Source organism: Varanus komodoensis, unplaced genomic scaffold (assembly GCF_004798865.1).
Source record: "Varanus komodoensis strain SLA01 unplaced genomic scaffold, ASM479886v1 scaffold117, whole genome shotgun sequence".
Lineage (NCBI taxonomy): Eukaryota > Metazoa > Chordata > Lepidosauria > Squamata > Varanidae > Varanus > Varanus komodoensis.
This window is the reverse complement of record NW_025335336.1, coordinates 666,714-685,189: the sequence shown is the minus strand read 5'-3', so window position 1 is coordinate 685,189 and position 18,476 is coordinate 666,714.

The following is an 18,476-nucleotide window of genomic DNA, read 5'->3' as shown; positions in this document are numbered from 1 at the left end:
TCCTCCTCTGCTGCAGGCTTCGCCCCAGCGTCCGGCTTTCCATGGGGGGCTGCGGGTGCAGCATGGGAGGCCTGGCCGGGGTCAGAAGCGGGCTTTCCCACAGAGGTGGGCTTGCCGGGGGGCGCGTGCTCTGTGCTGGGGGCGGGCTTTCCTCCGGGCGGGGGCCTCACGTGGCCCGAATGCCCAGTGGGAGAAGCCGGCTTCCCGCCAGGCACGGGCTTGCCATGGGCCGTGTGACCCGGGCGCGGGCATGGCTTTCCCGTCGGAGTGGATGCGGGTTTGCCGTGCTGAACGCCAGAAGCCGGCTCCCCAGCCGCCGCCGGCTCCTCGCCAGACGTGGCATTTCGACCGGCAGTGACTCCTCCACTGGGAAGCGCTGGCGTGGGACCTCCACCTGGGCTACCCACGGACATGGGTCTCTCGCCCGGCGCAGGCGTCCCACCAGAGAAGCGCCCCCTCCCCGGCTGAGGCCTCTCGTCCAGGAGGGCGTCCTGCTCCGATCCCCCCAGAGGCTTCCCGGCCGAGCTGGAGGCTGTCCCTGCCCCGGACTGCGGGGGCCTCCCACAGGGACGCTTTCCTGGCGGGGAAGGTGCTGCTCCTGCCTCCTTGGGGGCGGCCATCTCCCTCGGGAAAACCAACCTCTCACAGCCGCGCTTGCCCTCCTGGCGCTCCAGCCGCCCCGTGAGCGAAGGGTCCCAGTTAGCCGCCGTGGCAGGCGCAACCACAGCACACAGGAGCTCATGTGCGGAGACCGTGGCTTCCGTGGGCACGACCCCACTGCACTCCCGTGCCCTGGCAGGGCCACCGCTGGACGGAGGAGACGCACCAGGAGCAGCCTCTGGACACAGAAAGAGGAGGAAAGGAAGGCCCGTCAGCCAGCCTCCCCGCAGCCCCCTTGCCAGGCGGCTCTGCCCCGCTCTTGGCCTGGGGAAACGTGCCTTTTGCAGGCTGGCCGGGCAAGAAGCGGGGCTCCGGCTGCCACCCTGGATGGCAGGTGCAGGACTGGGCTGCACTCCATCTGTTCTGACAAACTTGCAGGCCGTCCGCAGGAGCATTTGGACACTGTAAAATCTCACATGTTGGCAGCTGGGGGTGGCGTCCCCCACCTCCGCTTGCGCTTCTCGGCCCACCCCAGAGCCCCCCAGCGCCTCAGCAGAGGGGCCCTTCTTAGAGAGAGGCACCATGGGTCAAACGGCCCCAGGGCACCCCCACTTGTGGCAACCAAAGCGCAGGAGCAGCTTCGAGCGGCGGTCACTGCCGCCAAGATGGAACGGTGGGGGCGCCGGTGGTCCCCACAGCCCCCCGGCCGCAGCACCTTGCTCCTCTGAGCAAGCCAGGGATGGGTGAGGGGGCCCAGGCGAGGGGGCCAGGCAGGGAGGCCATCCCCCCTCCTCAGGCAGGGCGGCACCCCCTGCCAGCCGCAGGGAGGGGCGATAGCTCCACATCCAGGGACGGAGGCCCCCAAGCACCACCCCTGGACAGCATCGCCTTCCGGGCTGCGGCTGAGCAAGGAGGGACGGGGCCGCTTGTGTTTCTGGCAAAGGGGCCATGGAGAGAGTCCACCCACCTGGGAGAAGCCGAGGACACCCCCCCACACTAGGCAGAACATGCTGAGTGGGAACCCCCAGGGACTTGCCCAAATGTGGGTACTCGCAACAGAAACATAGGAACAGGGCGAGCCGGAAGGGGCCTCCTGGGCCATCTAGTCTGACCCCCGGCTCCAGCCGGCTCTGCTCATGACATGCCCACCATGTGCACGTCCAGCCTGTCCTTGAACACCCTCACCGGTGAGCCTCAACCACAGGTGGTGAGAGGGCCGGGGGAGCACGGGGGGGGGGCGGGTCTGAACTGCCGGGAGAAGCGGTGGGGAGTCCAGGCAAGGAGACGAGGAGACTGAGCTGCTCGGGGAGGCCTTAGCAGGGAGCGGGGCCGCCCCAGCAGAGTAGACGTTGCCCCACATGGGAAGGTCCAGAAGGTGAGCGGAAGCATCTGCCCCCCCACATCTTGTGCAACGGAAACAGGAGCACAGTGGGGCGGAAGCGGGAGGGGAGCGTCCGGCCATGGACGACACAACGGGCGCGATTATCCCAGGCGTGGGCAGGACAGCGGGCGCGTGGGATGCTGGGCCGGAAGCGTCACGCCAGCGCCGGCTGGAAGCGCCCGAGTGCCATCGCCTGTGGGAGGGCAGAAACGGGCCGCCCTTCCCGTGGTTCCATCCTGAGCGACGCTGGTCCCTGGGCGATCCCAGCGAGGGCGCCGGGGCCTGGTGGACCCACGGCGGGCCAGAGGACCGCTCGGGGGTGCTCCTGAGCGGTTCCTCGGGAAGGTGCGGAGGCATGGGGAGGATCGGCCCCGGCCCACGCGCCCCCGCGTTTCACTGAGGGAAGAGGAAGGGCAGGGGAGGGGCAGAAAGGGCAGGGGTCCGGGCACCGTGACACCCGGTGGGCTTGGAGCGGGTCACCGCTGGGCCAGGCCCGGCAGCGGGATGGGGCTGCAGGAAAGCCGAGAACCTCCTCAGCCGCGTCGTGGGAAGAACCGTCCACCCGCTGCCCACCCAAATCCCGGGCCTGCCTTTGGGCGGCTCCGGATGAGCAAGGGCAAGTTCACGGCAGCAGCAAGGACGACCCGGGGGCCGGCCGGGAACAAGACGGGGCCTGCCTGGCCTTGAGGAGAGGAGCGTGTGGGAGGCAGGACCAGTCTTCAGGCACTTGCGGGGCTGCCCCACGGAAGGGGAGCCCAGCCTGCCCTCCCTCTTCCCAGGCTGCAGGTGGAAGTCACAGGAAGGCGGATCCCGGCCGGACGTTGAGAAAAACACCCGGATGGTCAGGGCAGCCCGACTGCACCTGCCTCGACCGGTGGGAGGGGGGATGCCCTCCTCCCCTGGCTGCCCCCCCCCCCGCTCTAGGGGACCTGCGCTGAGCACTCGGGGTGGCCCTGAGGCATTTGGCCGCCCTGCAGGAGGCGGGGGGCTTGCCCACCCCATCCCTGCACAAAGGGGATGCGGGAGCTGATAGCGTGTGGGAGGGGGCTGCTGCCCTGCTTGTGGGGATCTCGGAGGAACCCAAGGAAAAGCCCAAGGAAGATTCCTGGGAGTTGCTCCCAAAATCTCAAGGACACCCCCGCCCCACAAGGGACAGGCAGCGGGTCCTGGGGAACAACCTGGGGGAGCCCGGCTGCTCTCGCTGATGCACCCAGAAGGCGGCGGCGGCGTCTCTGTTGTCTCCGCAGGGCTGATCAAGGGACTCCTCTCCCGGCCCCTCAGCCACAGGCCGCAGCCCCCAGCTCCCCGGCCACGGCTCTTGGGAGAAGCCCCCCAGGCGCATCTCTCCAGGGCATCTCCTGAAGGGGGGCAGTACTGCGGGGAGACAGCGTGTCCTGAGGACACCGGCCCAGGTGGCCCGCGGGTCCCCCCATGAACCCACGGCAGCCACCCGCCCTGGCCAGAGGGGTGCCAACCCCCCGCTGGCCCTCTACACCTGGCTGGGCTGGGCAGGGCAGAAAGGGGCCACGAGCGAGCCTGGGCCAGCAGCCCACAGTCTGCGGGCGAGGAGGAGGGTGACCTGGGCACATCCCGAGGGGTTCAGAGTCACGCAGAGGAGTCCTGCCCCCCTGCCCTCAGAACGGCCCCCGCGAGGGGAGGGGCCAGGCAGGAGCGTCCTTGGAGGAAAACTGAACTGGGTCCAACAAACCTCTGCGCATGCTCAGAGATCCATTCCGGGTGATTTGTGTTTGGGAGCAATAAAGTTTGGAAGGAGAACAGTCTGAGGCTGCTGATCGAGGAAGGAGCAGCTGAGGCTCATGGCACCATTAATTGAGCTATTATGCAAATTAATTGGGCAATGAGGACCTGGCAAACAACCTGCAGGTGCAGCAGCTAGCAGACCTGCTTCCAGCAGGCAGATGCCCGGCAGGGCAGCCGCTCAGGGGAGGCCGAGGGAAGATGGGGAGGCCGAGGGGCCCCGCCACGTCGCTCCAGAGCGAAGGCAGGCTGGCCGTGGGGGCCCTGCGCGAGCCCCGCCACTGGGCGGGCCGGGCGGCACGGGGGACCTGGCAGCCAGTGAAAGGGGAGCAGCCTGGCAGCCCCTCGCCCCCTCCCGCCCCCGAACCCCAACCCACCCCCAGCGGCAGCTCCACTGCCTTGGGGCAGAAGCAGAGCAACCTGCCGCGGGCACGGCCCCCGCCTCCGTGCTCCTCCTCGCCCCACTTGCCCCCACGGACCCCCTGCCCCCGCCAGGGGCGCATGCCGGCTGCAGATGGCTGTGGCCGCGGGTGCCCGAGGTGCAGCCCTGCCTCTTGCGCGCTTGTGGGTGAGCCCAGTGGGATGGGTGCCCCGGATTGGGACCCAGGATGTGCGTGGTGGGGACCCCCTGAAATCCCCCTAGGAACATCGGGGGGGCAGCTGCGGCTCCCCCTGCTCCCCTCCGCCCGCCCGCCCCGGCCGGCACGCTGCCCGCCCCCCCGGCCGCCACTCACGCCGGGCTGGGGCAGCCAGCAGCGCAGTCCAGAGGGCGCAGGAGCCCAGCAGAAGCAGGAGGCCGCCGAGCTTCATGGCGCGCGGAGAGCGAGCGAGCGAGCGAGCGAGCGCGGGTGCCGGGCGCTCCCTCGTCCCGCGGCATATAAGCAGGCGCCGGGGCGGAGCTGCCGGGGGGCGGGGGGCAGGAGGCCGCCCGGCCCTCCCCCGGGAAGCCGTCCTGTGCCGCTCGCCGCGGCCAGCTGAGCCTCGGCGGGAGGACCAGCCTGGCAGCGGCCCCGGGGGCCGAGGAATGGTGCGTGTGGCCCAGGCGGGGGACGGGGCCGGATCCCGGGGGGCGGCTCCCCAGCGTCCGCAGCAGCTGCCCCAGGCCTGCCCCCTCCACCGGCCTGCCCCCCCTCCCCGCAGCTCCTGCCACCCCTGCAAATGCCTTTTCAACCCAGGCACATTCCTGGCCGTTGCCACTTCCTGTGCCGGCGGATTCCACCTGCCGGCATCACCTGCGGAGGATGCGCCACCCGGCTGAGTCACCAGCACCGGTGCTGCAAGCCGTGCAAGCAGATTCCAGCTCCCCCCCAGCTGGCGGGTTCACGGGGGGCCTCCTCTGATCGACCCTCCCGGGGCCAGGCAGCTGCCCCCTTCCTCGCCCCTCGCCTGCTGCCTGTGCCCTCAGCCCTGTGCTCCGGCCTGGATCGCCCCCGCGGGCAGCAGCAGCGCAGCGCTTGCTCGGGGGCCCCTCGCCCTGCGCCTCCCTTCCCGGCAGAGCGGGAGGCGGAGCGGGACGGGCAGGACTGGCTTTGCGATGCTGAGCGGGGGCCCCAGCGCGGCCCCCAAGGTGGCTGGAGCGAGGAACCCTGCTCAGGCTAAGAAGCTGCAGCCAGGCTCACCCCCGCCCCCCAATTCTCTGGCCAAGGGGGCGGCTCAACCCACAGGCGGCTCACTTGGGTCGTGGGCTTGGCTGGGCCGCTTGCTTGGCCTGACGCAGCTGCTGACGTTCCACCACACGTCCGCCCCTGAACCGAGGCGCCGGTTCCCGCCAGGGGCTTGGTGCACTTCCCAGCGCGTCGGCCTGGAATTCCTGCCCGCCCAGCCCTCCCCGCCCACCCGGACACGGCATCTGGAAGGCGGGATTCTGAGAGAGACAGTCCCCAGAGGGGGCGGCATGCCGAGGAAGCAGGGTCTCTGGCGGGTTCTCCCGGGCCCTGCCACTTGTGGTCTCACCCAGTTCCAGAGAGAGGGGCGGCTGTGGGTGGCAAACGTGCTCCGAGCGCACAAGTCCCGGTCCCAGAGGCGCTCAGTGCAGGTGTGGGGGAGTCCTCTGGAAGGTGCAGTGGGCCGGGAGGCCGTCTATGTGGCAGAAGCCCCTGGTGACACACAAGCCCCCCACGACTCGGCAGCGGAAGCTTTGACAGGCCCCAACACGCCAAAGGGACAGGCGGGGGGGGCCCTCAGGTGCAGAAGGGGGGTGGGGGCTGGCAAAGCATACCGGTCTGCCCTCCAAGGAGGGGCGTGTGCTGCCGGGGAGGGAGTGGCGGCCCTGGGGTGCCTCCAGGGGGTGGCCTACCCCGCAGGTGCAGACAGGGCTGGGTGGGTCGTGGGTCCGCGGGCGGGTCTGGCTCTGGCGCCCTCCTCTGGCTGGCTCGGGGGTGGACGGGGCTGCTTCCCCTGGCCTGGTGCGGGGGCACCCCAGGTGTCCCCTTGCCAGACTGGGCCCCTGAGGCATTCTTCGTGTGGGGTGGGGGGAGCGTCCCCCACGGACTGGGTGCTTGTCCTTGCTCGCCTCCCCGTCTGTGGCTACGACAGCACGGGAACTCGGCCCCCAAGGCGGGGGGGTTCATGGGGGTCCATGACTGAGCACGTGCTGTGAAGGGCTCGCCCCCCTCTGCTTGGCCTGGTCCGGCCCCGTCTGGAGTGCTGTGTCCGGCGCTGGGCACCACCATGTGAGGACAGGGCAGCCGAGCCGGGAGGGTCCAGAGGAGGGCAGGAAGGATGATCCAGGGCAGGAGGCAAAGTCCTGTCAGGAGGGGCTGGAAGAAGAGGGCGTGTCTGGCCTGGAGATGAGAAGGCTGGGGCGGAAGTGGTTGCCGGGTGGTCCCAAGGAGGAGGGCCAGGGTCTCTTCCCAGCACCCCAGAGCGCAGGACACGGACTCATGGGCCCCGATGCAGCGAGCCCGGTCCCAGCTGGACGTCGGGAGGCATTTCCTGACGGTTAACACAGTGGGGCGATGGACCCGATGGCTGAGGGACATGGTGGGCTCTCCCACCCTGGAGGCCTTCAAGATGGTCTGGGCGGCCCTGTGAGAGGGAGGGTGTAGCTGGAGTCCTGCACTGAGCGGGGGCTTGGACCAGGGGCCCTGCCGCCCAACAATGTGGCCACAAGCGGGGACTCTTCGGGGTGGCGGCCAGTGACAAGCGGGGTCCCGCAGGGCTCTGTCCTGGGGCTGATCCTGTTCAATCTTTTCATTAACGACATGGAAGAAGGGGTGAACAGTCTGCTGATCAAATTCGCAGACGACACTACAACTGGAGCAGTGGCCACAGCTGAGGAGCAGGTACTCCAGATCCAAAAGGATATGAACAGACTATGGAAGTGGGCAGGAGACAACAGGATGGCGTTCAATGTGGATAAGTGTGAGTTCTTGCACTTGGGGCATAGGTACAGCTGTCATAAGTACAGGTTAGGTGACAAGTGGCTGGAGATTAGCACTTGTGAAAAGGACCTCAGGGTGCTGGTCGACTGCAGGCTGAACGTGAGCCAGCCGTGTGATGCGGTGGCCAAGAGGGCGAACGCCACCCTTGGTTGCATAGCCAGAAGTGTGGCTTCCAGGTTGAGAGAGGTGTTATTGCCACTCTGCACTTCTCTGGTGCCTCCACAACTGGAGTATTGTGTTCAGTGTTGGGCCCCTCGTTACAAGAGGGATATAGCCAGGTTGGAGTCAGTGCAGCGCAGGGCCACGAGGTTGGGGGCCGGTTTGCAGGGGATGCCGTATGAGGCGACACTGAGGGAACTGGGTCTCTTCAGCCTGGAGGAGACTCCGAGGGGATCTGTTGGCGACATACAGGTATGTGAGGGGGTGTCACACGGAGGTGGGTAGAGACCTGTTCTCCCCTGCAGAGGAAGGCAGGACATGCTCCAACAAAGCTCAGGGAACCCAGGCTCCATTTGGATGCCAGGAAGCACTTCCTGACAGTCAGGACCCCGAGGGTGTGGAATGGGCTTCCATGAGAGGTTGTTGAGGCCCCATCGGTGTGGGTGTTCAAGGATAGGCTGGACGTCCACATGGTGGGCATGTCGTGAGCGGAGCCGGCTGGTGCTGGAGGTCAGACTAGATGGCCCGGGAGGCCCCTTCTGACTCGCTCTGTTTCTATGTTTCTAACTCCCCTCTTCTATGGTTCCGTGATTCGAGCATCCGTGGCTGAGCAGGGGCACCTCTGCGTGGCGCGTTGGTGCTGTTCTCCTCTCCGGGGGTGTGGTGGATGGTGCCCAGGGCAGAAGCAGGACAGTGCAGAGCCTCCCCTGGCCCGGCACCCCTGTGGGGTGGCCCACCACCAGAATTCTCACCCCGCAGGTTGGGGCAGGCAGTCAAGACCGCCCCGCATCGTGGCCACTGCTTTCCGAGTCACGGCTGTGCAGGGTGGATGGTGGTCGCCAATTAATTCCTACGCCAGGGATTTACTCACATGATCTTTATTGAGGAAGCAGAGCAAGCGCAAGCTCTCCTGTGCCACGCAGATATTCTGCGTGAACTCCGGAACTAACATTTTTGGGCCGCGTCATCAGAGGCATGCTGAAGCAGAGAAAGCTGAAAGGCTCTCAAGCAAAGGAGAACGGCTCCCTTCGAGAGGAAATTTTAGTAAATCGTCGGCATAGAAGGCTTCGTGAATCTTGCTGTATTGGCACTTTCCACCACCACTTCACCCCCACCCCCAGTCCAAAGTGAGCAGGGAAGCGGAGCAGCCCCGGTGCCTGCCGCTCCCCCGGGGGCTTCCACCGTAAGGCCCGCGTTTCTGAGGGTCCGTCCCAAGTCCCCTCGCCTGGAGCAAATGCGTGAAGCGAGGCAGGGAGGAGATGCCTGCGAACCGAGGGGGTAGTGTAGCAACGCTGCCCCCTGGTGGTTGCCCACAGCCCTGAGTGCCACCGGCCCCTGGGGCCGCCCCCCCAGAGCACAAGGCCCCCACCCCAATGCCCCTGCAGCTGCTCAGCGTGTCGTGGGTGCTGTGCCCCCTCCCCCTAACCCAGCCCCAAGCATGCCCTCTTTGCAGCAGGATTCCCAACCCTGACCTGTCCCCCCCACCCCCCCAGGCCACCGGTGTCCCCGAGATGCCGCTTTGCCAGGAGCAGGGAGCAGGGGCAGGGACCCCCTTCTGTGAGTAGTTGCTCTTGGACACCTGCAAAAGGGAGAGGGCCTTTAGGGGATGGGGGCTCCCGGGGGGCCCTGCTGAGTGAAGCCCCTTCCGCAGGCGAGGATCAGGCCAGGCGTGGCGACGGGGGGTGGGTTGTGGCTGGACCCCTCCCAGATGCTTCCTAGGAGACAGACTCACCTGCCCCCGGGCCCTGGGGGGGCGGAGCAGGGCAGAGGCCCACTGGTGACCCCCCCATTCACCCCCGCCACTCTCCAGCTAAGTGCAGCCACCCGCAGTTGGGCAGGGGTGGCAAGACTTTAAGGAATGCCATGAATTCTGAAAATTGGGGCGGGGGGGAGAGGACGGACGGACGGACGACTTGGCCACCACGAGCAGCTCCTCCAGCACGGTGCTGGGCACCACGCGAGGGCTGTTCATCGTGGCCAAATGGGGGCTGCAAAAGTCAGAAGGATGGGGGGGGTTTGCCATGGGCTCAGAGGACAGGCCCACCCACAGGGCTAGCGAGCCACTGGGGCTCCGTGTGTGGTGGACGCTCCCCTCCCTCAGTGCTGCCGCTGCCCACGGAAGCCCCCCCACCCGAGTCCAAGGGGCCTGTGGACCCGCGAAGCAGCAGAGGGACCGGCCTTGTCTGCAGCGGTTCGTTGTCGAAAGGGCCATTAGCATCACCACGACGTCCACCCTCAGTCATCATCGTTGTCGTCCTCACAGTCGTCATCGTTGTCGTCGTCACAGTCACACTCACAGTCATCATCGTCATCGTTGTCACAGTCACACTCACACTCACACTCGTCATCACCATCGGCGTCACCATCGTCGGCGTCATCCTGCTTTCCGCGGAGCCCTCCTGGGGCCGGGGGCTTATCCAGCGCTGGGGACTTTGGGGGTCCCTCAGGTCCCGCACTCCGATGCGGCTCTCCGGCTGACTCCAGCTTGCCGCCGCCCCGGAGCGGAAATGGCACTGCAGGGCGTTCTGGACACGGAAGAGAGAATCCAAGCCTGGCCACTCCGCCCTGGGCCGGATCTCGGGAGGGGGGCGCGCGGGAGCCGAGGTAGGGGAAGGCCCAGCGCAGGCGGCTCTCCCTCTCGAGGGGGGGAGCAAACCCGCAGCCCTCCCCGGCCGCCCACACTGCCGGCAGGACCCCCGGCCCCCTCTCCACACAGCTGGCAAATGGCGGTGGGGAACAGCTGCTCCCAACTGCTGGACGAGCGGCTTCCCACTGCTCCCGGAGCAGGGAAACCGCCGTCCTGGGGGGGATCCCTGTGGGGTGGGGGGGCTTTTCACACGTGTGTGCACCCACGAGCCCTGCATCTCAGCGGAATGGTTCTACATGCCTGTCCAGCCCCGTGCTGGACGCATGGGGGGGGGGGGGGGAGGGAGGCAGGCAGGCGTGTCGGCATGTGCACCTCCGCCCCCAACACGCCAGGTGCAGGCCATGGGGCCAAGAGGGGCCCGCCCCAAATATGCCCCTTACCCGAGTGCCAGCCCAGCCCCTCCGGGTCAGCCCAGCCCAGGAGGAGCCACGGCAGGGTTAGGGTGGGCTGGGGGCAGCGGTCCTCGCGAGCGCCCTTCCGCCAGCCACTGCCCGGGCCGGGAGGGGCAGAGGGCGGTGCAGCGCCCGCCCGCCAGGCAGGTGGAGGCCCCCGGGCGACCGGCCGCGCTCCCCCCACAGCCGAGCAGCCGTGCGCATCATTCCGTGCCCCAAGGCGAGCGGTGGGGCCACAGGGTCTCCACGGCCCCTCGGCCACACGCCTCGCTCCTCCGAGCGAGCCAGCGCCTGGACGGGATGCCCAGCCGACGCTGTTCGCACGCGGGAAAGGCGGGTGGAAGGAACACTCACCACCACCAGCAGCCGCCGCCACCGCAGTGACACGCCTGCAGACTGGCTTCCCACGGGACGTGGCACACGAGCGCCCGGCAGGACAGTCTTCACCACGCCGGCACGGGCCTGTGAGGAGGGAACGGGCTCAGGAGAGGCCGAGGGAAGAGGAAGCCGGGCGGCCCGGGGGGTCCCGCCACATCCCGCCAGAGCAAAGGCAGGCTGGCCTTGGGGCCCCAAGTGAGCCCTTCCGCCGGGTGGGCCAGGCAGCCCCAGCGCTGTGCCTGGTGGACTCGGAGGCCACGCAGCCGCCCCGAGAGGCCACGAGCCGCGTGTGGCAGAGGCCTGTGTGCGAGGGTGCCTGTGACCCCTTGGGCCTGGGACTGGCAGGCCTGCGCCATGAGGCTCACCCCCGGAAATCCCCCATGCACCCGCTGCCCCGCACGGCAGCTAGGAACAGTGAGGAGGACCCCGTGGCTCCCCCGGCTGCCCTCCGTCCACCCCGCCAGCCGGCACGCTGCCCGCCCCCCCGGCCGCCACTCACGCCGGGCTGGGGCAGCCAGCAGCACCATCCAGAGGGTGCAGGAGCCCAGCAGAAGCAGGAGGCCGCCGAGCTTCATGGCGCGTGGAGAGCGAGCGAGCGAGCGCGGGTGCCGGGCGCTCCCTCGTCCCGCGGCATATAAGCAGGCGCCGGGGCGGAGCTGCCGGGGGGCGGGAGCAGCCCTGCCAAAGCCCGGGAGCACTGCCAAGCCAGCTGCTCCGCGAGCTGCAGTGCACCCTCCCGGCCTGCAGCGCCTTGGCCCGGGCCCACCTCCCGCCAGGCGGCAGCTCCAGGGCTCTGGCAGACGGGCCGCTGTGCTCAAAGAGGAGCGGGCCGCAGCTGCACTCTGCACGCGCAGGCAAAAGCCCCCACGTCACGGACTCCGTGCCGCGCTGCTGCCGGCCAGCGGTTCTGACAGGGCTGGGGGCTGATGGGCCCTTCCCAAGCCTTCCCACCTGCAGCGTTTCCCTGGGCTGGCTCCATGCGGTGCTCACACAACCAGGTCACAAACTGCAAGAAGAGCGCCAAGGCTGGGCCAGGACAAGGCCCGGCTGGGCCGTGTTCTGTTCACACGGGGCCTGATCGGCTGCTTGGAGGAAGCGCGCAAACAGGACGGGCTGCCCATGTTCCCCGGCTGCAGCCCACCCTGGATCCAGGCGGTTTCCCAGGTGCCCTAGGATCTGGGAGGCGTTCGGGGGGAGGTGAAGGGAGCGGGCCTCCCTCGGAAGCAAGGTCCCAGGGGACGTGGAGGCAGGCTTCCTCCCAGGGGCCTGGAGGTGGCCCCCTGCTCCAGCCCACCCCAGGCGGGTCACTGCCCCCGCCGCTTGGCTTGGAGCGCCTCGGGCGGCCTGTGCTGGGGGATGGACGAGGCGCATCGCTCGGCCGGTCCTCCATCGTTCCCAGTTCCACCAGTGATGCGTCTTCCCAGTTCCCCCATGGAGGGCAGGCTGAGGAGGGGCTTCAGGCTCTGCGGGATCAGAGTAGCCCTCTCTCTCCCTCTCTCCCTGAAAGCATGGCAGGGCCGGCTGGGGGGCCCAGTGGGTCTGGCCGGTGCCGGGACCGCCCATTTCCCAACTTCACCGCGGGGGCCTCAGCATTGGGAGGGGAGCGTCGGGAACATGGACACCTTCCAGCTCGCCTTCAGCACGTCTGCGAGCCCCGTACACATTCTGTAACATGAGAATATGTCGTTCTGTGTCATGGAGATAAATCAGTGGAGACATTGGAAAAAGACTAAGAGCTGATCGAGCGAAGCCATCTTGGAAGCCGCCCAGGGGGTGGCTCCGCTGAGTCCCCGGCTGCAGCCAGAGAGCCATTTTTGACAGCAGCAGCAGCAGCCACAAATGAAATCGTGGCAATGCAGTGACACACCAGCACGGGCACCAAGGAAGCGGCACCGGCGGGGAAGCCGGCGTTCAGGGGAAGGACCCTGAATGTTTGCAGTGTAAACACCCTCACAGAAGGAAGCTGGGAAAACACCGTAAGAGACTCTGGGCACTTCTCCAGAATGGCACTTCTCACACCACCCACCCCCCCCCCCCCCCCCACACACAAAGTGAAGTCTGGTGAAAGAGAAATCCCGGACAGGCAGCTCTGTTCACCTGGCGGGACCCCCGCCTTGCCCGCTTAGCGGAGGCCGCATCCAGGGTGCCCTTGGCCCACGTCGGGCAAACCCAAAGGGACGGGCGCGTGGGGTGGGGGGCAGAGCGGCGGCTGCGCAATCTGCAGATAACCTGGAGGACTAAACCAAAATAGCTGTTTGAGCTCATTAGGAGATGAGCTATTAGCTCTGGGCTATTAGGGTAGTATATAAATGCAAATGAGAGAGAGAGAGAGAGAGAGAGAGAGAGAGAGAGAGAGAGAGAGAGAGAGAGAGAGAGATCGAGATCACAGGGGGCACAAGAGGCAAGGAAGGCAAATAAAATCCTTCTGGATGCTTCTGGCTGGGCCCTCCGCCCAGAAGTTGCCGTCTTCCATCTGCCACCTTCCCAGGTTCCTCCTCCTTTCCGCAGAGGCAGGCTCTGAGGGGGCCAGGAAGGGCGCTACGGGGCATCCTGGCACCGGGTCCTTTCGCGGGCAGCACCTGAAGGAGCATCTGCCGCGCCCGTGCCTTCCAGGTGCCTGGATGCCGCCCCCCAGCCCCAGGCAGCAGGGCCGGTTTCCGGCGGGGCTGGGGGCACGAACTCCCCATTTGAACTCCCCAGGGCCAAGCGGGGAAGAAGTGCGGAGGGGGGGCATGGCCAGCAGCCAGATTTGTCTGGAGTGGACTTAAACCTTCGTAGGGCACAACGCAAGTTTGGATGGGGAAGGGCTGCTCCTGAGAGAGGGGAAGGAAAAAGAGGAGAAGACAAAACGTATCCACAGACACACATACATAACTATCGGGTAATGGAAGTTCTCCTTGGTGTGAGGCCGCATTTTGGGGTTTTGTATTGCATAACTGAATCATTAATTGCTCCACTTGCTTTATATGACTCAATTTATCTGTATTGTAAGTTTTTTCTTTAGTTATTGATGTATTTCTGTGTTGTATTATTAAGTTGGTGAATGAAAATTAAAAATGGTTTTTCAAAGGAGACCCTTGGTGGGTGTCCCTTCGTGAGTGGCAGCAGCAAAGGGGAAGGTTTCCCGCCTTCTCCTCTCCGGCAGGACCGAGCGGGTGCATTTCAGCATGTGCTGGACAGGGGCCCGGCCAGCTCCTCCGGCAGGGCCCGCACTCGGGAGGGGCAGGGCGGGTGGTTATGGGGGCCCCTTGCGCTCAGCACATCTTCCCAGGGATGTTTGCTCGCATGCGTCCCCCGCTGGACTTCGTTATCCTTCAGGGATCTGAGAAAACCTGCATGAAGGGAAAACGAGCTGCTGGTGGGAACTGGTTGCAGACCAGTTCCCACTTGGCCTCGGCACTGAAGGCGAGGGGGGCCATGGAGCCGCACGGCATGGCTCGCCCTGCGTCCGTGACCCGCTCGTGCAGGTGGGGTCGGGATGGAGGGAAATGACCTTTTTGAGGGAGTGCGGGAAGAAAACCGCAGTGGGCTAGAGCGAAAACACGCCAGGGCACTTATGTGCGCGCACGTACCGTTGGCGCAGCCTGTGCTCCGGTTTGATCTTTGCCCCATTCACTCCCAAGGCTGGTTCGTGGCACTATCAGGCCGCGGTCTTTTGGATGCCAGTGAAACACAAATGCGCATTCGTTATTTTAAAAGCACTGATTGCTCTGCAAGCAGGCTTGGGAGGCAGCCAAGCAAAAGAGCGTAGATCACAGAGCAGGAACTGGGTCCCCGGACGGGGCCTCTCCTGGGTCCCTGCAAGGCTGAACCAGCCCTGCTCGCGAGGAGGCGTGCATGCTCCGGGGCAGGAAGGCCAGCCCGGAGCAGCGGCTCAGCCTGGCTGAGCGGCTTCGGTCTCACCCAGGCCCGGGAGGCAGAAGCCCCCTTTCCCGATGCGGAGGACCTGGCACCTACGCCGGGTTAGGGCGAGCGCTGCCATCCAGGAAGCCACGTGATCCCCCGGTCAAGGGCCAGGTGCCTGAGCAAGAGGAACTCAGAGCTGGGCACAAGCCGGCCCTGGACTCACGACAGAGGGAAGGCAGGACATGCCTCCGAAATAACCTCCTCGGCGAAGGCGGGGCAGAGGGGCTCCGTGGCTGTGCACCAGGTGCGACGCAACCCACAGCCCAGCTGAGCTGCAAAGGAGGGCCCCCGGGGGGTCCTGGGCCGGGCACGCCCAAGGACCGAGAGCGGTGGGAGCAGTGGGCCCGGGCTTGCTCTGCTCCCGGCTCGGGGCTGGCCTCTCCAGGCGCTGCGACCAGGAAGGAGCCCCCGCTCAGCACAGCGAGAGTGGCTCATGGTTCGTGGGCCGTGGCGTGGCAGGGCGGGGGGAAGACGGCTGGGGGGGGAGACCCCTGGCCAGTCCCGCCAAGGGGGATGGAAGCAGCAGGTCCTGCTGCAGCCGGACTGTTTCAACCTGTTCGTCAACGGCCTGGAACTGGGAGTGAGCCGCGAAGTGCCGAGTTGCTGAAGACAAGCCTGGCGAGGGCTCTCAGGCTGGGCAAATGGGCACCAGAGCGGCACACTGAACCCAGGGGACGCACGTGCAAAGCGCGCAGGGGCGGAAAACGCCAGTGCCGAGCGCGGCCGATGGGATCTGCGCAGGTGGCGACTGAGCCGGGAGGATCGCGGGCCAGTGGCAAACAGCCCAGTGAGAACGCTGGCCCAGCGCGCAGCTGCTGCGGAGGGGACGAACTCGACGCCAGGCAGAGCTGGGAACGGGACAGAGAGCGCAGCTGCTGCTGGACGCCGGCCCCTTCGTGGGTCTGTGGCACGACAGCGGGTGGATCCTGCGCACGGCTCCGGTCGGTCGCCACACCTGAGAAAGGAGGTGGAGGGCTGGAAAAGTGCCGAGGACGAGGACGGCAACGAGACGGAGCCAGCGGCTGGAGTCCCTCCCCTGCGGGGACCGGTTGCAACACCTGAGATTGTTCTGCTTGGAGAAAAGGTAAGAGGAGAGGTGACAAAGGTGTGGAGCAAACGGAGAGGGAGGTATTTCCCCCTCCCCCATTATACTGGAACCGGAAGGGTCCCCCCATGAAGCTGCCTGGAGGGAGTTGCAGGACCTATCAGAGAGAGGCCTTTTCCCTTTTCGCCAGCTCCGTGGTCAGGCTCCGCTGTTCTCTACCCCAACGTGCCGAGATGGCCCCCAAAGGGGATCGGGCAAATTCAAGGAGGCAAAGGCCTCTGGTGCTGCCGGGTCCTCCAGTATCAGCGGCCGCCTGCCCAGGTACACCTGTTGTAGGGAAGGTGGGCAGAGGGAGCTCTTGCCCTCCTGCCCAGCCTCCTGGGGGCCTTCCTGTGGCAGCTGGTGGGCCCGTGTGGAGAGGATGCCGGGTTGATCCAGCCTCGGACTCTGCCCTTGCTCTCGGGCAAGTGAGGTTCTGGCAGCCACAGGGACAGCCACCCCACTGCACTGCCTGGAAGTCCCCACGGCTGCTTCAGACTGGAAGGGGCCAAGGCGAGGTAGCATTTCCCTTGGCAAGAAGATGCTGCGCCCGTTCGGGCACAGAGTGGGGGACGTGCCGGCTGCCGAGCCCCAGCCCTCCTCCAGCCCAGACCGGCGCGGCAAAGCCGGCAGGCAGCAGGGCCGGGGCTTGGGCTGAGGCGCTCTCTGGGGCCAGTGGATGGATCACCCCCGCGGCCCACCTCCCCGGGTTGGGGCCAGCCAAATGTCCCTGGGAAGCCCGCTGCAGCGAAACAGCTCCCCTCCCGTTGCTCGTCCCGGCAGCTTCTTTGCTGGAACACGGGTAGCCCAGCCCCGCGTGGCCCGGCCTTCCCACCACTTCCCAAGCCACCAGGCTGGAGGGCTTCTCTCCTCTTTGATCAAGACTCCCCTACCTCAAGGAAGCCCCCTCAGCCATGCCCTGCACTCATCCACACAGGCGCCCATCCCTTGGGGCTCAGTGGCAGCAAGTGACCTCCAAGTGCCCGGAGAAATGTGACCCGCTGGAGTCCCACCTGGCTTCCTTTTAATCAGCCACTCCATTCTTAACAAGTTTCCTTTCCTTAAAACACCAAGTGTTTAATAGGTGTAGTACACCTTGAAATTCTATAGAATAATGACGCGTTGGGGAGTCTTAAATACACACTAAATAGACAAGTGCGAGTGTGTTTGGCTTCCTTGGAAAATGCCTGCATGCATGCAAATAGTTTGTTGGCACTGTGGTTCTGCATTCCACCAGTTCAGCAATGTTTCCGCTTCTCCCCAGGTTCCTCCTTGGCACGCCTTTCAATTAGGCCCAGGGTGGCTTCCCACCAGCCCGTCTCACATTCCAGGCCACAGTCTGTTCCAGTACCTAGAAATGCATTCCCTCCCGTCCCCCCTCCCCGCATGGGTAAATTAAGTCACCTGTTCTTAATACACCCCCTGCTTTCATGGCAGCCCCGATTCTCGGTCCACCTCAGGATCAGCCCTTGCCATCTGGCCGCAGGTGGCACTCTGTCCAGGCCTGCTGCTCGGCCACGGCCCACCAGGCCCAAACCCCACACCTGTTTCCCAGCGTTCCCGAGGGTCCCGTGGAAGAGCTCCTCTCCCTGCCCTACGGTCACTCTCACCCAGGAGAGCAGCGAGACGGGAGGCCGCCAGCTGCAGCGATGGGCCCATTAACAGAGATTCCACAGTCCGAGGCGGAAGAGTGAATCCTGTGTAGGATCAACATGAAAGCGATGGGTCCTGTCAAAGGAACCATTAAAGAGAAGTACACAATCTGCAGCAGCAGGATTCGGGCCTGTGGCACACGGGACAGGGAAGGACCGATCACGGAGGAGCAGCACAAAATGCACCAAGGGCCGAAGGGCAGCGGGCATCGGCCCTTCCCCAGCAGTGTGTCGGGGCCTGGGCGCGCCTGGGCACGTGCTGCACGGCACGGGGAGGCAGCGCTGATGTGGGGTTGCCGCCCGGCTGTGCCTGCCTCGTCCTCCGTGTGCGGCTGGCGTGCCGGGCAGGGACCACTGACGCCCCTGCTTCCCGTCCTCCCTTCCCTTCCCTTCCATCCTTCCTCCCTGGCTCTGCCGGTCTCCCCAGGATGCCTGGTCTGTGCTGCAGCCTCCTGCTTCCCGTGACCCCAAGTCCTTCTTTCTTTGCTTCCTCCCTCCCTTCCCGAGCGGCCTCCTCGAGTGGAATCCTGCACCGCACTGCTGGGGGTAGAGGCGACTGGCAAGTGTATGGATTAACTGGGCCAGGTGGCGGGGGGAGGTATTATTAAATGTTAGTGCAAGGAAACAGTTCAGTGTTCAAATGTTTGGAACTGCATGTTGGTGCAAAGCTTGCCATTTTCAGGGTGGGTGAGAAGACTCATGAAAAAGCTTCCTGACCACTCTTATCTATACATTTTTCACACCTGTTCACTTCCCTGTCATTTAATTGGAATTGAAGAGAAATGGGCCTGAGATGATCAGAGGTGGAGCACTGAAGAATTTTATCTGGCAGGATTTGGATAAGCAGTTGATTAGCTTCAACTTCTGTGAAATTAAAATAAATCTTAATAATTATTCCTGGAATTGCTTATATATACAGTGGCACATACATTTTCATGCAGCTTTGCTTACCACGGCTGTGTCCCCTCAGACCCTCAGTCCCCAGTAATGCCTCCCCTGGGAGTATGTCCACTCTGCTGCTTTACTTCCAGGGCCTCCGTGGAAGATGCTGTGATGAATTTGCTTAATAGATTGGATTACTTCAGTCAGACTCAAATGATGACAGACGAGCAGGATTGGATCCCTGTGAAAGGGAT